This window comes from Hippocampus bargibanti, linkage group LG08 (genome assembly GCF_051943395.1).
Source record: "Hippocampus bargibanti isolate YZ-2025 linkage group LG08, ASM5194339v1, whole genome shotgun sequence".
Taxonomy (NCBI): domain Eukaryota; kingdom Metazoa; phylum Chordata; class Actinopteri; order Syngnathiformes; family Syngnathidae; genus Hippocampus; species Hippocampus bargibanti.
In genome coordinates, this window is record NC_142741.1 from 1643919 (window position 1) to 1657561 (window position 13643).

General features: G+C 36.0%; 1 protein-coding gene and 2 long non-coding RNA genes across 13 annotated transcripts in view; 1 reads left to right on the top strand and 2 right to left on the bottom strand.

The window, feature by feature from the left end:
• The window catches only part of nr4a2a (nuclear receptor subfamily 4, group A, member 2a), a 33547-nt gene extending 25583 nt beyond the window's left edge, over positions 1-7964 (bottom strand). For 2 of the 4 annotated variants that reach the window (XM_089002566.1, XM_089002564.1), the window contains exons 1-2: positions 7807-7867; positions 3580-3658 (exon numbers count right to left, since the gene is read on the bottom strand). The gene's annotated coding sequence lies outside the window, so the exon portion shown is untranslated. Of the gene's footprint in view, positions 1-3579; positions 3659-7806 lie in introns of all 4 variants that reach the window. The other 2 variants (XM_089002567.1, XM_089002568.1) reach the window with 2 other exon arrangements.
• Positions 3614-10579, top strand: LOC148894250 (uncharacterized). The gene is made up of 3 exons (XR_016115773.1): positions 3614-3725; positions 9885-10036; positions 10300-10579. It is a non-coding gene; the product is annotated as an uncharacterized LOC148894250 (long non-coding RNA).
• LOC148894251 (uncharacterized) overlaps positions 8038-13643 on the bottom strand; it is a 90582-nt gene continuing 84976 nt past the window's right edge. For 6 of the 8 annotated variants that reach the window (XR_016115770.1, XR_016115772.1, XR_016115766.1 and 3 more), the window contains one exon: positions 8038-8204. This is a non-coding gene — a long non-coding RNA (uncharacterized LOC148894251). The remainder of the gene's footprint in view (positions 8205-13643) is intronic. The other 2 variants (XR_016115768.1, XR_016115765.1) reach the window with 1 other exon arrangement.

A 13643-nucleotide genomic window follows, 5' to 3' on the forward strand; every position in this document is an offset into this window, starting at 1 on the left:
GAGAGAAATGCTAACATGACCCCCCTCCCCCCGCCCGACCTCCCCCGATTGCCCCCCCCCCCACCCTTCATTTTTTCCCTCCCCTTCTCCGTAATGAGCCACACCTGTACGGCGCTTTAAATACCAGAGAGAAGCGTTAAATGTCAGGTGCAATTAAAGCTTATGATTCAAGGCTGCACCAATCAAATCAAGGCCCCGGAGTTCAGCCAAGTCTCCGAATTGGAGTCGGCCGTCGAGATGCCGTCGAGATGCCGGCGTCTCGCTCGCTCTTCCTTCACCTCGCACTTCAACAGCCCAAAGGTGATTGTAAACTTTACTGCCATGCCGCCTGAACTTCTCAATCTTCCCAACTCCGACGCCTTTTATCAAGGGAAAGGTTTACGGCGTGCGCCGCTATATGAGCTGAGAAATGACAGTGGGTAGGATAGAAGGGGCGGATGGGGGAGTAATACTTTTTTTTTTTGGGGCGGAAGGGCTCTCACGATACTTATATGCTTTGAAAATAGAGTGATACCTTGGCTTACGAACTTAATTGGTTCCCAGACAGAGTGCGTATGGTGAAAAGTGTGGATCCCAAAAATTAATTTCACATAAGAAACCATTAAAATGAGAATAATCCGTTCCCAGGTCCCCGTAAAACATCATTTTCTAAGCCTTAAAACTACACAAAATATACCTTATTTGATGTACAATAAATGTGCTATGGCACAGGTGTCAAAGTCAAGGCCCGCGGGCCAAATCCGGCCCGCCACATCATTTTTTTCGGCCCGCGAAAGCAAATCAAACTTGTCAAATTCCATGATGATTGCTAAAATCTGAGCCAAAATTTCTTATTTTTGGATGTCAACCACAATAAAAGTAATTATTCTTGACTTCAGATTTGAAAACGAGTTATTCATTAATTTGCTGTGTGCTCTATATGTAATATTTGAAGGGATTTAAACATTCTAATGGGTTCCCCAAATTCATAACGGCCCTCGAGAGGAAACCATAACTACAATGTGGCCCGCGGCAAAAAATGACTTTGACACCCCTGTGCTATGGTATTATAATTAAAGAAATAAACTGCACTGTATAATGAAGTCGTTTTATTTACCTTTGTGATGGTCGTTGATGGCTTCATGGAATGGAGTGACCGGTTTCATCATCATTAAACACTTGATGAGGAACGTAGCCGCCTTCTTTCACCATCTTGAGGAATGATCCCTTGTAGGGCCTTTCTCTGCCATAATTTTACCCAGTTCCTCATCAATTGTGTTCTGTTTAGCTGGGTTGATAGCTTTTTGCATCAAGTGAACAAATGGCTTGTGCGGGTTATTTGCGGAGCCTGATTGATGGGATATTTTAACTTTGCAGTCTACACTATGCTTTTTGAACTATCATTTATTTATGTACATGTTTAGTTAGTTATGTACGTATCTATTATTTATTTATTCATTCATTTATTCGATTTATTCACTTATTTATTTATTCATTCATTTATTTATGTACTTTATTTATTATTTACTTAATTAGTTGTCTATCTACATATTTATTTATTTGTTTGTGTACATATTTATTTATTTATGTACATATGTATTTATTTACGCATTTATTTATTCATTCATTTATGTACTTTATTATTTACTTAATTAGTTGTCTATCTATATATTTATTTATGTACATATTTATTTATTTATTTACGCATTTATTTATTCGTTTCGTTTATTTATGAACGTATTTATTATTTACTTAATTATTTATTTGTCTATCAACATATTTATTTGTTTGTGTGCATATTTATTAATTTGTTATGTACATATTTATTTATTTATTTATTTATGTGTTCATACATTCATTTATTTATGTCTTTATTTATCTACATATTTATTTAATTATTTCTGTATGTATTTACTTACTTATTTATTTACTTATGTATGTATGTATTTATTTATGTATTTATTTGTCTATTTAATTAATACTTTTTTTTCAAAATTCATTTTAATGGCTGATTAAAAAAAATTGGGGGGGGGGGGGGGTTCGTGAAGGCGTGGATGAAACCATGCTACGCCTCACGTGGACTGTATTTCTTTTTACTTTTATTTTGAAAGCAAATAATAGCCAGTAGGCACGACGTTGCAACGGGTCCCAGGATCCATGCGTCTGCGGGCAACGGGCGCCTCGTGTTGGCATCGCAAAAACAAAAGCATATGTTGATTGTTAGCCAGGGTGTACATAGCATGTCCTGTTCACTCAAGCTCTCGGTGGTAGCGGCAAAGTCCCAACTTTGTTTCTGCAGGCGATCTGTCAGACCTCATTTGGCGTTTGGGGGACATGTGGATTCTCACGTACTGCAAAAAGGCAACAGACTTCACGACGGCGACGGTCTGACCACTGATCTGTCACACGCATTCCAATGTTCTAATGTATTACGATTTCGTGCTAAAATGGACATATTTTGCCCATTAGAATTTAAAAGGATTTCATGCTAAAATTGACAATTTGTCAAATATTTTCATACCATTTGCATGTTATTCAAAATACACAAATAAATAAAAATATTGGTATATCTATAAAAAGATAAATAAATAAATAGAATGGAATTTAAAACAATATCACATTAAATATCAGGATTTCATGTTAAAAAAATAAAATAGAATGTAATTTAAAAAAAAAAATATATATATATATATATATATATATATATATATATATATATATATATATATATATATATATATATATATATTTTTTTTTTTTTTTGCCCATTAGAATTTAAAAGGATTTCATACTAAAATTGACAAACAATTTGTCAAATATTTTCATACCATTTGTATGTTATAAAAATACATTAATAAATAAATATATTGGTATACAGATAAATAAATACATAAATAAATAAATAGAATGGAATTAAAAAAAAATATTTATGTTGTTTGGAGGGGAAAATATAGGGGGTTCATGTCATTACACATGGCACACCGCTGTAACAGCAAATGGTATTTATGTATTTATTTATTTATGTGTTTGTGTTTCTGTATTATTTTTTGTTTGTTTTATTTTTAGTTATGTATTTATTTGTTTATTTATGTGATTGTTTATTTGTTTATGTATGTTTTATTTATTTATGTATTTGTGTGTCTATTTATCTATGTATTTATTTATGTATGTATATATGTATGTGTGTATTTATTTATTGTTTTATTTATGTATTTGTGTGTCTATTTATTAACGTATTTATTTATGTATTATTTATTCATGTATGTATGTATATACGTATGTATGGATGTATATATGTATGTATGTATATACGTATGTATGGATGTATATATATATATATATATATATATATATATATATATATATATATATATATATATATATATATATATATATATATATATATATATATATATATATATATATATATATATATACGTATGTATGGATGTATATATGTATGTATGTATGTATGTATGTATGTATGTATGTAAGTAAAACCTTGAGCCTATCCTTCATTTCTGTTCCAGCTGTCTCCTCTTTGTATCTTTTGCCATATGCAAGTGGCTACATTATGGCACTGACATTTTCTGTCCTGACCTTATTTAGTGGGGATCGAGCTTTGACTGCACGGGTTCATCTCCTCGGGATTATTGGAGCCATCATGGCCGCTGACGAGCTTTGAAGAAGAGAAAAAAAAGCAGATTGCAAAAGACAAACGTGAAAAATCCCGCAGGAAACATCTGGTAAGTTGACGGCAAATTTAATCAGGCCACATGTGCGTTTTACTTACAAACACGGAAGCGTTGTCCGTTTTTGTGTCATTGACAAAAACATCTGTGTACCTGTAACAATTTAATCGGCCGAGTCAGCCCAGCCAAGCATCTCCGCTTCTATGACTGCGAGACATGAAATTCACTGTCATGGCCGCCCCCCCCCCCGTCCCCTCTCGCCACCCCCGCTCGTACATTTTGCAGCATTTTATGTGGGCTGCGAGCCCTTTTTCCTCTCACTCCACTGAGCTTTGTAACCTCCAGGAGGGATGCGATGGGCGGGCAGTGAGACCACGAGAGGTAGCGACACGGGATTCAGGTTGGGGGGGTCGGGGGTCGGGGGTGGGTAGTGGTTTCCCCTCCAGGGAGCTCTGATGCTCATCTCACCGCGTTCGTCATTCGGGGGCCATTTTGGCTTTTTAATTGCTGATGATAATTATCATCATCATCATTAAGCGTTAGCCTCATCAGGAGGCAGAAAACGTTGCCAACCGTTCATTCATAAAAAATAACAGAGAAAAAAAAAACACCCTTCCTGCCTCTTATCCAGCTGTTTTTGACATTTCAAGACTCTGTACAGGTGAATTGAGGAAGTCAGGGCGCTATCCAAATACATGTAACAATAATAATAATAATACATTTCATTTATAAGCACCTTTCAAAACTCTCAAGGTCACTTTACAGTCACAGGATGAGTTTTTCTGTGGGTGAGCAGCGGCGGCCACACGCGCCAGCGTTCACTCAACCCGGAAGTAACTCAAATAGATAGAAAAGCTAGCTACCTAACTAATACATAGCCAGCTAAATAGCCACATAGCTCGCCAGCTAAATAGCCACACAGCTCGCTAGCTAATAAATAGCTAACAAGTAGCCAGCTATCAATCCAGCCATCCAGCTACATAGCCATACAGCTAGCCAGCTATCTATCAAGCCAGCCAGCTAAATAGCCACATAGCTCGCCAGCTAATAAATAGCTCATAGATAGCCAGCTATCAATCAAGCCAGCCAGCTAAATAACCACATAGCTTGCTACCTAATAGATAGCCAGCTATAAATCCAGCTAGCCAGCTAATTTACACGTAGTTTCTCGGTCTGAATAGCGATATAAGAGTTGCAAATGTCCCCGTTGTGGGACAAATAAAAGTTTTCTGATTCTGATTCTTGATGAAAATGCACATCGTTGGTTGGATATCTAGCTAACTGGCTATCTAGCTGTCTAGCGCTCTCTTTGTTGTATGATGCAGTTGTAGATAAAAAAGGAGAGCACCAAATCATCCTTTTCACCAGTGGATCAGGGACATCATAGTGGAATGTGCACCTCTGCTACAAGCTACAAGTTGAAAGCAAACACGAAGCTGTAGCATCCATTGACCAAAAGAGATTGTCTCACATCTCTTGTCCCACGTACTGTAAATCCGCTTCAATTCCAAGGAGCGGCAGTTCCGCATACGTAGCGCCGCTCTGCGCTAAACGCTCTTTTCTTCTCATGGCGGGCTCTTTAAGCATTTGAAATTGTCAATTCTGTGCCGAGTGATATATTTTGTGTCACTTGAGGGAGGGAAGTTGAATGCAGCGATGCTAGTGCGCGCTAATCTGCGACCGAGGGCGGCGTAGCTTCATTAGCAAGCGCAGGAAAATCACCAAGAGGACACTAGATTTTTTTCTGTGTGTGTGTGTGTGTGTGTTTTTGTGTGTGTGCTAACCACATTAATGGTCACATTTACCCTACAGAGATAAAGAACAGGATGCTAAGCTCTTCCTAATACATCATGGCAGGGTGCATACTCTTGTATGTAATTCATTCTAAAACGTGGCCTTTAAATCTGTTGTTTTGCCGTTGTTCTTTTTTCTACCCCTCTTAACCCCCCTCCCCGTTTACTTTTGGCTTTGAATTTATATATTTATTTTCCCGCAGTGGGGGCGAATGGCTTCCAGCGTACGGTAGCATTCAAGCGCAGCCCCAGCAGCTAGCCCGAATCGCTCAAACGTAAAATAAATCAGGGAACAAAAAAAAAAAAAAAAAAAAAAAAAGGGGGGAAGTCGCCTCATTCCTGTAAAGGAGCAACCAAAAAAACAAGGAGGGATTTGAAGTACCTTAGCGGTGAACAAATAGAAAGAAAGTCAACCCAACCAGGACACCAACATTAAAAGTGATTAATCATCTCGTTTTTTTTTCCAACGGAAGGGATTGTCCGGCTATCAATCTTCAAAGATGTACATAAGAATCACTTTGTAATGAAAGTAGGCTTTGTTCATTTGTCACTTTTAGACCCTTTTCATTTAAATTACAAAACTTGTGACCTTGTGACTGGGAATATAGATCTGGCCTATTTTAGAGCCCAAAGAGGAATTAATCCATAAATCTTGAGAGTCGCATTCCGTGTTCATTAAAAGGATTCCACAGATGACTCTTTTTTTTGTGTGTGGCCAAAGCAGGTCAGCTGCTGTCAGGACTTGTTGAGCCTCTTGAAAAAAAGGCATTATGGGAGAGTGGGAAGCACTTGTGTGTGTGTGTGTGTGTGACGCCGGACAGACATTTGAGCAAAATGAGTCATAGTTGGAAGTCAAACTGTTCCCTTTAAACTGGAAATGGCCCAACGTTTTATGTCAAAGAGATATTTGTCAATATTAAATGTGTCATTGTTGGAGATAAAAATACATGTTCCTTGTGAAAGAATCACACTTGCGAAAATGCGATTTGTTGATATTTTTTGGGCCATTATTGAAAAAGAGAGGATGGAGCGAGAGCTACAGGGCGCTAGAGTGAGATAAATAGGTACTTTGAGAAAGAGATAGCTAGATACCTAGCTCGCTATATAGCAAGCTAGCTAGATAGATAAAAAAATACATTTTACTTGTTAAAAGTTGTTGGTCCATTAATAAGATAACATGATAAAGTGAGTGAAAAGAGAGAGAAATAAATAGCTCAATAGCTAGCTAGCTAGCTAGCTAGATACCTAGCTAGCTACCAAACTAGCTAGCTAGATCGATAAACATACATTTTACTTGTTAAAGAATCAAAAATACTTTTTACTTGTTAAAGAATCACACTTGGGAAATTTGATTAGATGCCTAGCTAGCTAGATGCCTAGCTAGCTAGATGGCTAGCTAATTAGCTAGATAGATAAACAATACATTTTACTTGTTAAAAAAAATCAAAAATACTTTTTACTTGTTAAAGAATCACACTTGGGAAATGTGATTAGCTGCCTAGCTAGCTAGATGGCTAGCTAATTAGCTAGATAGACAAACAATACATTTTACTTGTTAAATAATCCAAAATACATTTTACTTGTTAAGGAATCACACTTGGGAAATGTGATTTTTTTTTTTGGTCCGATCATAAAATAAAGTGATAAAGTCAGTGAAAAGAGAGAGAAATAAGCTAGCTTGATAGCTTGATACCTAGCTATTTATTATTAAGATAAAGTGATCAAGTGAGTGAAAATAGACAGAAAAAATAGCTTGATAGCTAGCTAGGTATCTAGCTAGCTGTCAAGCTATTTATTTCTCTCTCGTTTCACTCACTTTATCACTTTCTCTTATTAATTGACCCAAAAAAAATCACATTTCCCAAGCTGGATACCTAGCTAGCTACCAAACTAGCTAGCAAGATAGATAAACAATACATTTTACTTGTTAAAGAATCAAAAATATGCTTTACTTGGTAAAGATTCACACTTGGGAAATGTGATTAGATGCCTAGCTAGCTAGATGCCCAGCTAGCTAGATGCCTAGCTAGCTAGATGCCCAGCTAAATAGCTAGAAAGATAAACAATACATTTTACTTGTTAAAGAACCAAACCAAACCAAAGCCAGAAAGATAAATAAAGTGAGCTACCTAGATACTTTGCTAGATAGATACCTAGCTAGCTATCTAGCTAGCTAGCAAGATAGTTACCTAGCTAGATACCTAGCTACCTAGACAGACAGAGAGATAGATACATAGATATATACGTAGCTACCTCGCCACCTATAGCTCCCTAGATCGATCGATAGATTGATACGATTTGAATGGAAAAGACGTCAAAGAAGTAAAAAGGAGCCCTCATACCTTTATTTGACGCACGTCCTCCTCAATCCGTCATAGGCCGCCTTTCCCGGGCCGACGCAGGGAAGAAGGTGGACGGGAGGGGTCGTCGGCGGGTCGGGGGGCCCCGGCGCTCAGGCCAAAGGGCCGCTGCGACTTTAAGTGCGCATTCCTCGCGTGGCCGTGGCGCTGATGCAAAGTGACAGGGACAGATGTGACATATCGCTTCCGACACACTTCCATACCACCAGTCACAGGCTCGGGGTGACTCACATCCCCCAAACCCCCCTTTGCTCCGGTCGCCGTCTTCCTCCCCCCCCCCCGCTGCAGGACAACACCACGATGCTCCAATGAACCTCGCCGTCGCCCGCACTGCTGCCAGGTATGGGGCTGCCACAGCCAATTACACTGAAGTGGTGCACCTAGTGGAGAGGGCAGAGCCGCAGACGGGCTGGTGGGCTTGCGACGGGCGGGCGGGGAGATTCATTCATTTATTTATGTATTTTTATATTCATTTATAATAATAATAATAATACATTTCATAGATACCGAGCTACCTACCAAACTAGCGAGTTAGATAGATAAACATACATTTTATTAATGATACATTTCACTTCCAAAACTCTCAAGGTCACTTTACAGTATTTATTTGTTCGTGTTTTATTTATGTGTTTTTATATTGATTTATAATAATAATAATAGTAATAATAATAATACATTTCATAGATACCGAGCTACCTACCAAACTAGCTAGTTAGATAGATAAACATACATTTTATTAATGATACATTTCACTTCCAAAACTCTCAAGGTCACTTTACAGTATTTATTTGTTCGTGTTTTATTTATGTGTTTTCTTATTTATTGATGCGTTTTCATATTTATTTATGTATTTATCTATGTATCTATTTATTTATTCATTCATGTATTTATGTATTCATTCATTCATTCATGTATTTATTTATTTATTTATTTATTCATGTATTCATTGGTGTATTCGCATTTTATGTATTTGTTTTCTTATTTATTGATGTATCCATTTTCAGATTTATTTATTTCTGCATTTATGTACGTCTTTATTTATTTACTCATGTATTCATTTATACATGTACTGTACTCATTTATGTATGTTTTATTTATTTATTTATTTATTTATTTATTTAGTATTTTATTGATCCATATATTCATTCATTTATTTATTTATGTGTTTTTCTTATTTATGTATGTATTTTTTTCTGATTTTTTATTTACATGTGTTTTTTTTCTGTATTTATTTATTTATTTATTTCTGTATTTATTTCTGTATTTATTTATGTATGTATTTATGTACAGTGTGTGACCAATAGTGACATCACGAACAAGGGGGCGGGACTTTCTGAATCTGCGCAGTTCCGAGCTGATTTTGTTGCAGTTTTGGGACACTTGAAGTCGTTTTTATTTGGTGTTTTATTGGTAAACCCGTTTTTCTGATGTCATTTAGAAAACAAACAAAAAATGTTGTCGGTTGTCCTTTAAATCGCAGTATTGCCTCTTTCAATTTGGACAGCATAGCCCGTTTTTGTCCATATTACGGCTGTTCCATCAAGAGAGACGGACTATCGTGTTTGAACGAATGTACCGAATAAAATGATGGACCATCGTTTCTTTCACCAGAGCGCCGAAGGGACAACGAGAAAAATGGCAGCAGCCCCACGTTGAGGCCTCATTGTCTCGCTCTCTCTCTCTCTCTGCAGTCCTCGATGTCAAATTAGAAAAAGACAGCGTGTCATTCATCTGGCGCTTCCTCATTTTTTTGCGTTTTGATATGCGATCTCATTAGGGCGCTATAGCTCTTCAACGACGACATTAACAAACATTTGCCTTATTTGAGTCCCTCAGTCATGGCCGCCGGGCTCTTCGCGTGTGACGCAAACAGGCGAGAGGGAAATTAGGTATGTCTGTTTCCTATTAATTACAATCCTGGGAAGTCTCCCATGGACACAATTCGGGTTACTCTATTACGGAGAGAGAGGTGGGGGGGGGGGGGGGGGGGCGTTCGTCGTCTGATAAATTAATAATCCGGCTTGTCGGCGGCCGCAGATTGATGCTGTTTTCTTTCATAGGGCAGGAATTTGATGTCAGAGCCAAATGTGTTATCAATGCCACGGGACCTTTTAGCAAGGCGCTTGGTAAAATGGATGATGGCAAGAAACGCCGACATCTGTCAAAGAGGCGGCGGAGAGGGAGGACCATCGTCATCTGGTGGCTATTACAGGTAACTAACGGTGGGACCCTACGTCTCTGTCACTGTCCCTCTGCATCAGACGCTCCTTAGCGTCGTCGTCTTGGCACTTCATTAGCCACGTGCCGGGAGAGGCTCCACGGCGCGGCAACAAGGTGATCGCGGTTTAATTCGAATTCTACTCCCGCAACCGCGGGGGAGGGGTCCATTGTGTTTCTGGTGGTTATTTTTTTTACCACGTTATTTTGGTGGCAGCGTAATCGCTAAGAGGTTGTCAAATGACGTTTTTGGGCCAGGCCTTCGTCGAGCCTCAGGAGTGACGAAGCTAAAAGAAGCTTGAGAATATGGGGAGGAAGCACGCACCCGAAGATTGGTCAGCGTCACCCATGATGTCAAGGCCGCTCCCTCCCAGAGAGGAAATTGAGTTCTTTTATTTTTTTTATTCGTGTTTTTATTATGATTTTAAGACATATTTGTTGGTTTGGAATATTTTTATTTATTTTCAAAGATTGGTATTTTTTATTTATTTTTTGCAGTCATTTATCCATGTGCTTTCCTATTTATTTATTTATTTATTTATTTATTTATTTATTTATTTATTTATTTATTTATATTTTATTTTATTTATTTATTCATTCAATTATTATTTAGTAATTTATTCATTTAACCATGTATTCATTTATTTATTTATGTGCTTTCTTATTTATTTATTTGTGTCATTATTTAGTAATGTATTCATTTATTTATTATTTATTTATTCATTTATCCATTTATTTATTTGTTGAGATGTTTTTCTTTTTTATGTATTTATTGTTAATGTATTTATTTATTCACTTATGTATTTAGTTATGTATTTATTTATGTATTTATTTATGTATGTATTTATGAATGTATTTATGTATTTATTTATTTATTTACCCATGTATTCATGTATTTGTTTTTCTTATTTATTTATCTATATATTTATTTAGTCATTTATTAATTTAGGTATTTATTTATTTAGTCATTCAATCATTTATTGTTTTTTATTTATGTATTTATGTATGTATGTCTTCATTTATGTGTTTTTCTTATTTATTTGTGTTTTTCTTATTTATGTGTGTTTTATGTATGTTTTTATTTATTATTTCTTTATGCATTTGTGTAGTTATTTTTTTATTAAGGTATTTATTTATTTATTTATTTATTTATTTATTTGTTCATTCAATTATTATTTAGTAATTTATTCATTTAACCATGTATTCATTTATTTATTTATGTGGTTTCTTATTTATTTATTTGTGTCATTATTTAGTAATGTATTCATTTATTTATTCATTTATCCATTTATTTATTTGTTGAGATGTTTTTCTTTTTTATGTATTTATTGTTAATGTATTTATTTATTCACTTATGTATTTAGTTATGTATTTATTTATGTATGTATTTATGAATGTATTTATGTATGTATTTATTTATTTACCCATGTATTCATGTGTTTGTTTTTCTTATTTATTTATCTATATATTTATTTAATCATTTATTAATTTAGGTATTTATTTATTTATTTATGTGGTTTCTTATTTATTTATTTGTGTCATTATTTAGTAATGTATTCATTTATTTATTCATTTATCCATTTATTTATTTGTTTAGATGTTTTTCTTATTTATGTATTTATTGTTAATGTTTTATTTATTCATTTATGTATTTAGTTATGTATTTATTTATGTATTTATGGATGTATTTATGTATGTATGTATTTATTTAATTACCCATGTATTTTTTTATTTTTTATCTATATATTTATTTAGTCATTTATTAATTTAGGTATTTATTTATTTATTTAGTCATTCAGTCATTTATTGTTTTTTATTTATGTATTTATGTATGTATGTCTTTATTTATGTGTTTTTCTTATTTATTTGTGTTTTTCTTATTTATGTGTGTTTTATGTATATATGTTTTTATTTATTATTTCGTTATGCATTTGGGTAGTTATTTTTTTATTAAGGTATTTATTTATTGATGTTTATTTAGTTATTTATTTAATTATTTATTGATATGTATTTATTTATTTATTTATTTATTTTTGGTCAATTGCATCTATCGACATTGAGGTCCTCCTTTATTTTTGGGTATTCGGTGAAATTCAATGCCAATGACCAGGATCTAGTTTGCTTGCCATCTTATGAGGAAGATAACAACCTTCTGAAGGGTCTTGGGGGGGGTTGCCAAACAAGACGCCATTGCTTTCTAAGGCCCCGACAGAGAGTTTGCACTCTCCTTCCATCATAGCGTTTTTTGACACTTTTGTCTCCGTTGATGTTATTTGTGCAAAGGGGGAAGGGCATTCCTGTGACCTACCCCCCCCCCCTCTCAGTCACCCCGACCCCACCATCCGAGTTCAATTGACTCGTTGCCATGTGCGAAACGGGAGCGCCGCCATGTACCGCCGGGTTGAGGCTACGAGGAGCACGGCGGATGGAATTGAAACCAGCTGAATTAATCTCCTGGAAACAGTCGTGACAGGAGCCTGATTATGAGAGTCCCTTGAACGGGGGTGAGGTGGGGGTGAGGAAGGGGGAGTGGGGTTGTTTGTGCCCTCCCCTCAGCGGCAAAGCAAAGGTTAATGCAGTCGTCTCGTTAGTTACCCTGGCGTTTGCAACTGGAGTCTACATGACAACGCTGACATCTTGGAACGCGTCGCCGACACCCAAACTGCTTTTGGACTTTCGTCGGAAAAGAGGCTCGATATTTGTCACATTTGTCATCGGCAAGACACCTTCAAAGACCTTCATGTGACCGGGGCTGTTTTTTCAAATTCAAATGGACACGCTGACTCAAATTTTCCTTTTTTTTTTAAATTTATTTTTCAAGGGGGGTTCTGTCTAATTCGAACTAATTTGATATATTTCTCCCTTTTATATTTTAGTAATTTAAGGACCGCTTTCTTCATTCTCAACTTGCTTGACTTTACAGAAAATCGGTCCCCCCCATCAAAAATAAAATAAAATAAAATAAAATACACACATTTCACTTCCATGGCCAGAATCGGTGCCTTGACACGATTTTATTTTAAAGGACAACCGACGCCTCCGGACAAGTTGTGTCCATAATTCGTAAAATCACTTCAAATGACTTCTACTGAGCGTAATTTACAAAGATTCCACGGCATATAGCTATATTTTACCTTTTAAGACTCGCACTGAATATTCCGGAAGTCTTAGTTATTGAGTATGTGACAATTCCTGATGTGACGTCACTGAAGGAACGCCCCTGACCGAGATGCATTTTGGGTACTTTGTTTGGTCTGAACACTTCGTGTTGATGGCGAAATTAGAAGAAAAACACATAAATAATGCAATGGTGAATCGTTGCGTGTTTTATCAAGACTACGATTTGATTGAACTATTTTGCCAGCAGACAAATCAGCCCATTTCCAACGGAGCTTGGGCGCCATCTTGTGCATTTTCTGGGACGCTACATCGGAGTCCAGACGGCTCAAATTGATACGAGAGGACTTCTTAATCGGTTGCAAAAATGTATGTTTTCCTTTTCAAAACTATTTGAATCATATTCATAACTGGATGAGTCACACGAAAGCATCTGCTCCGAATCTGAAGCCATTGTTTTGATTCTCAAGTAAGGCAAGATGTCC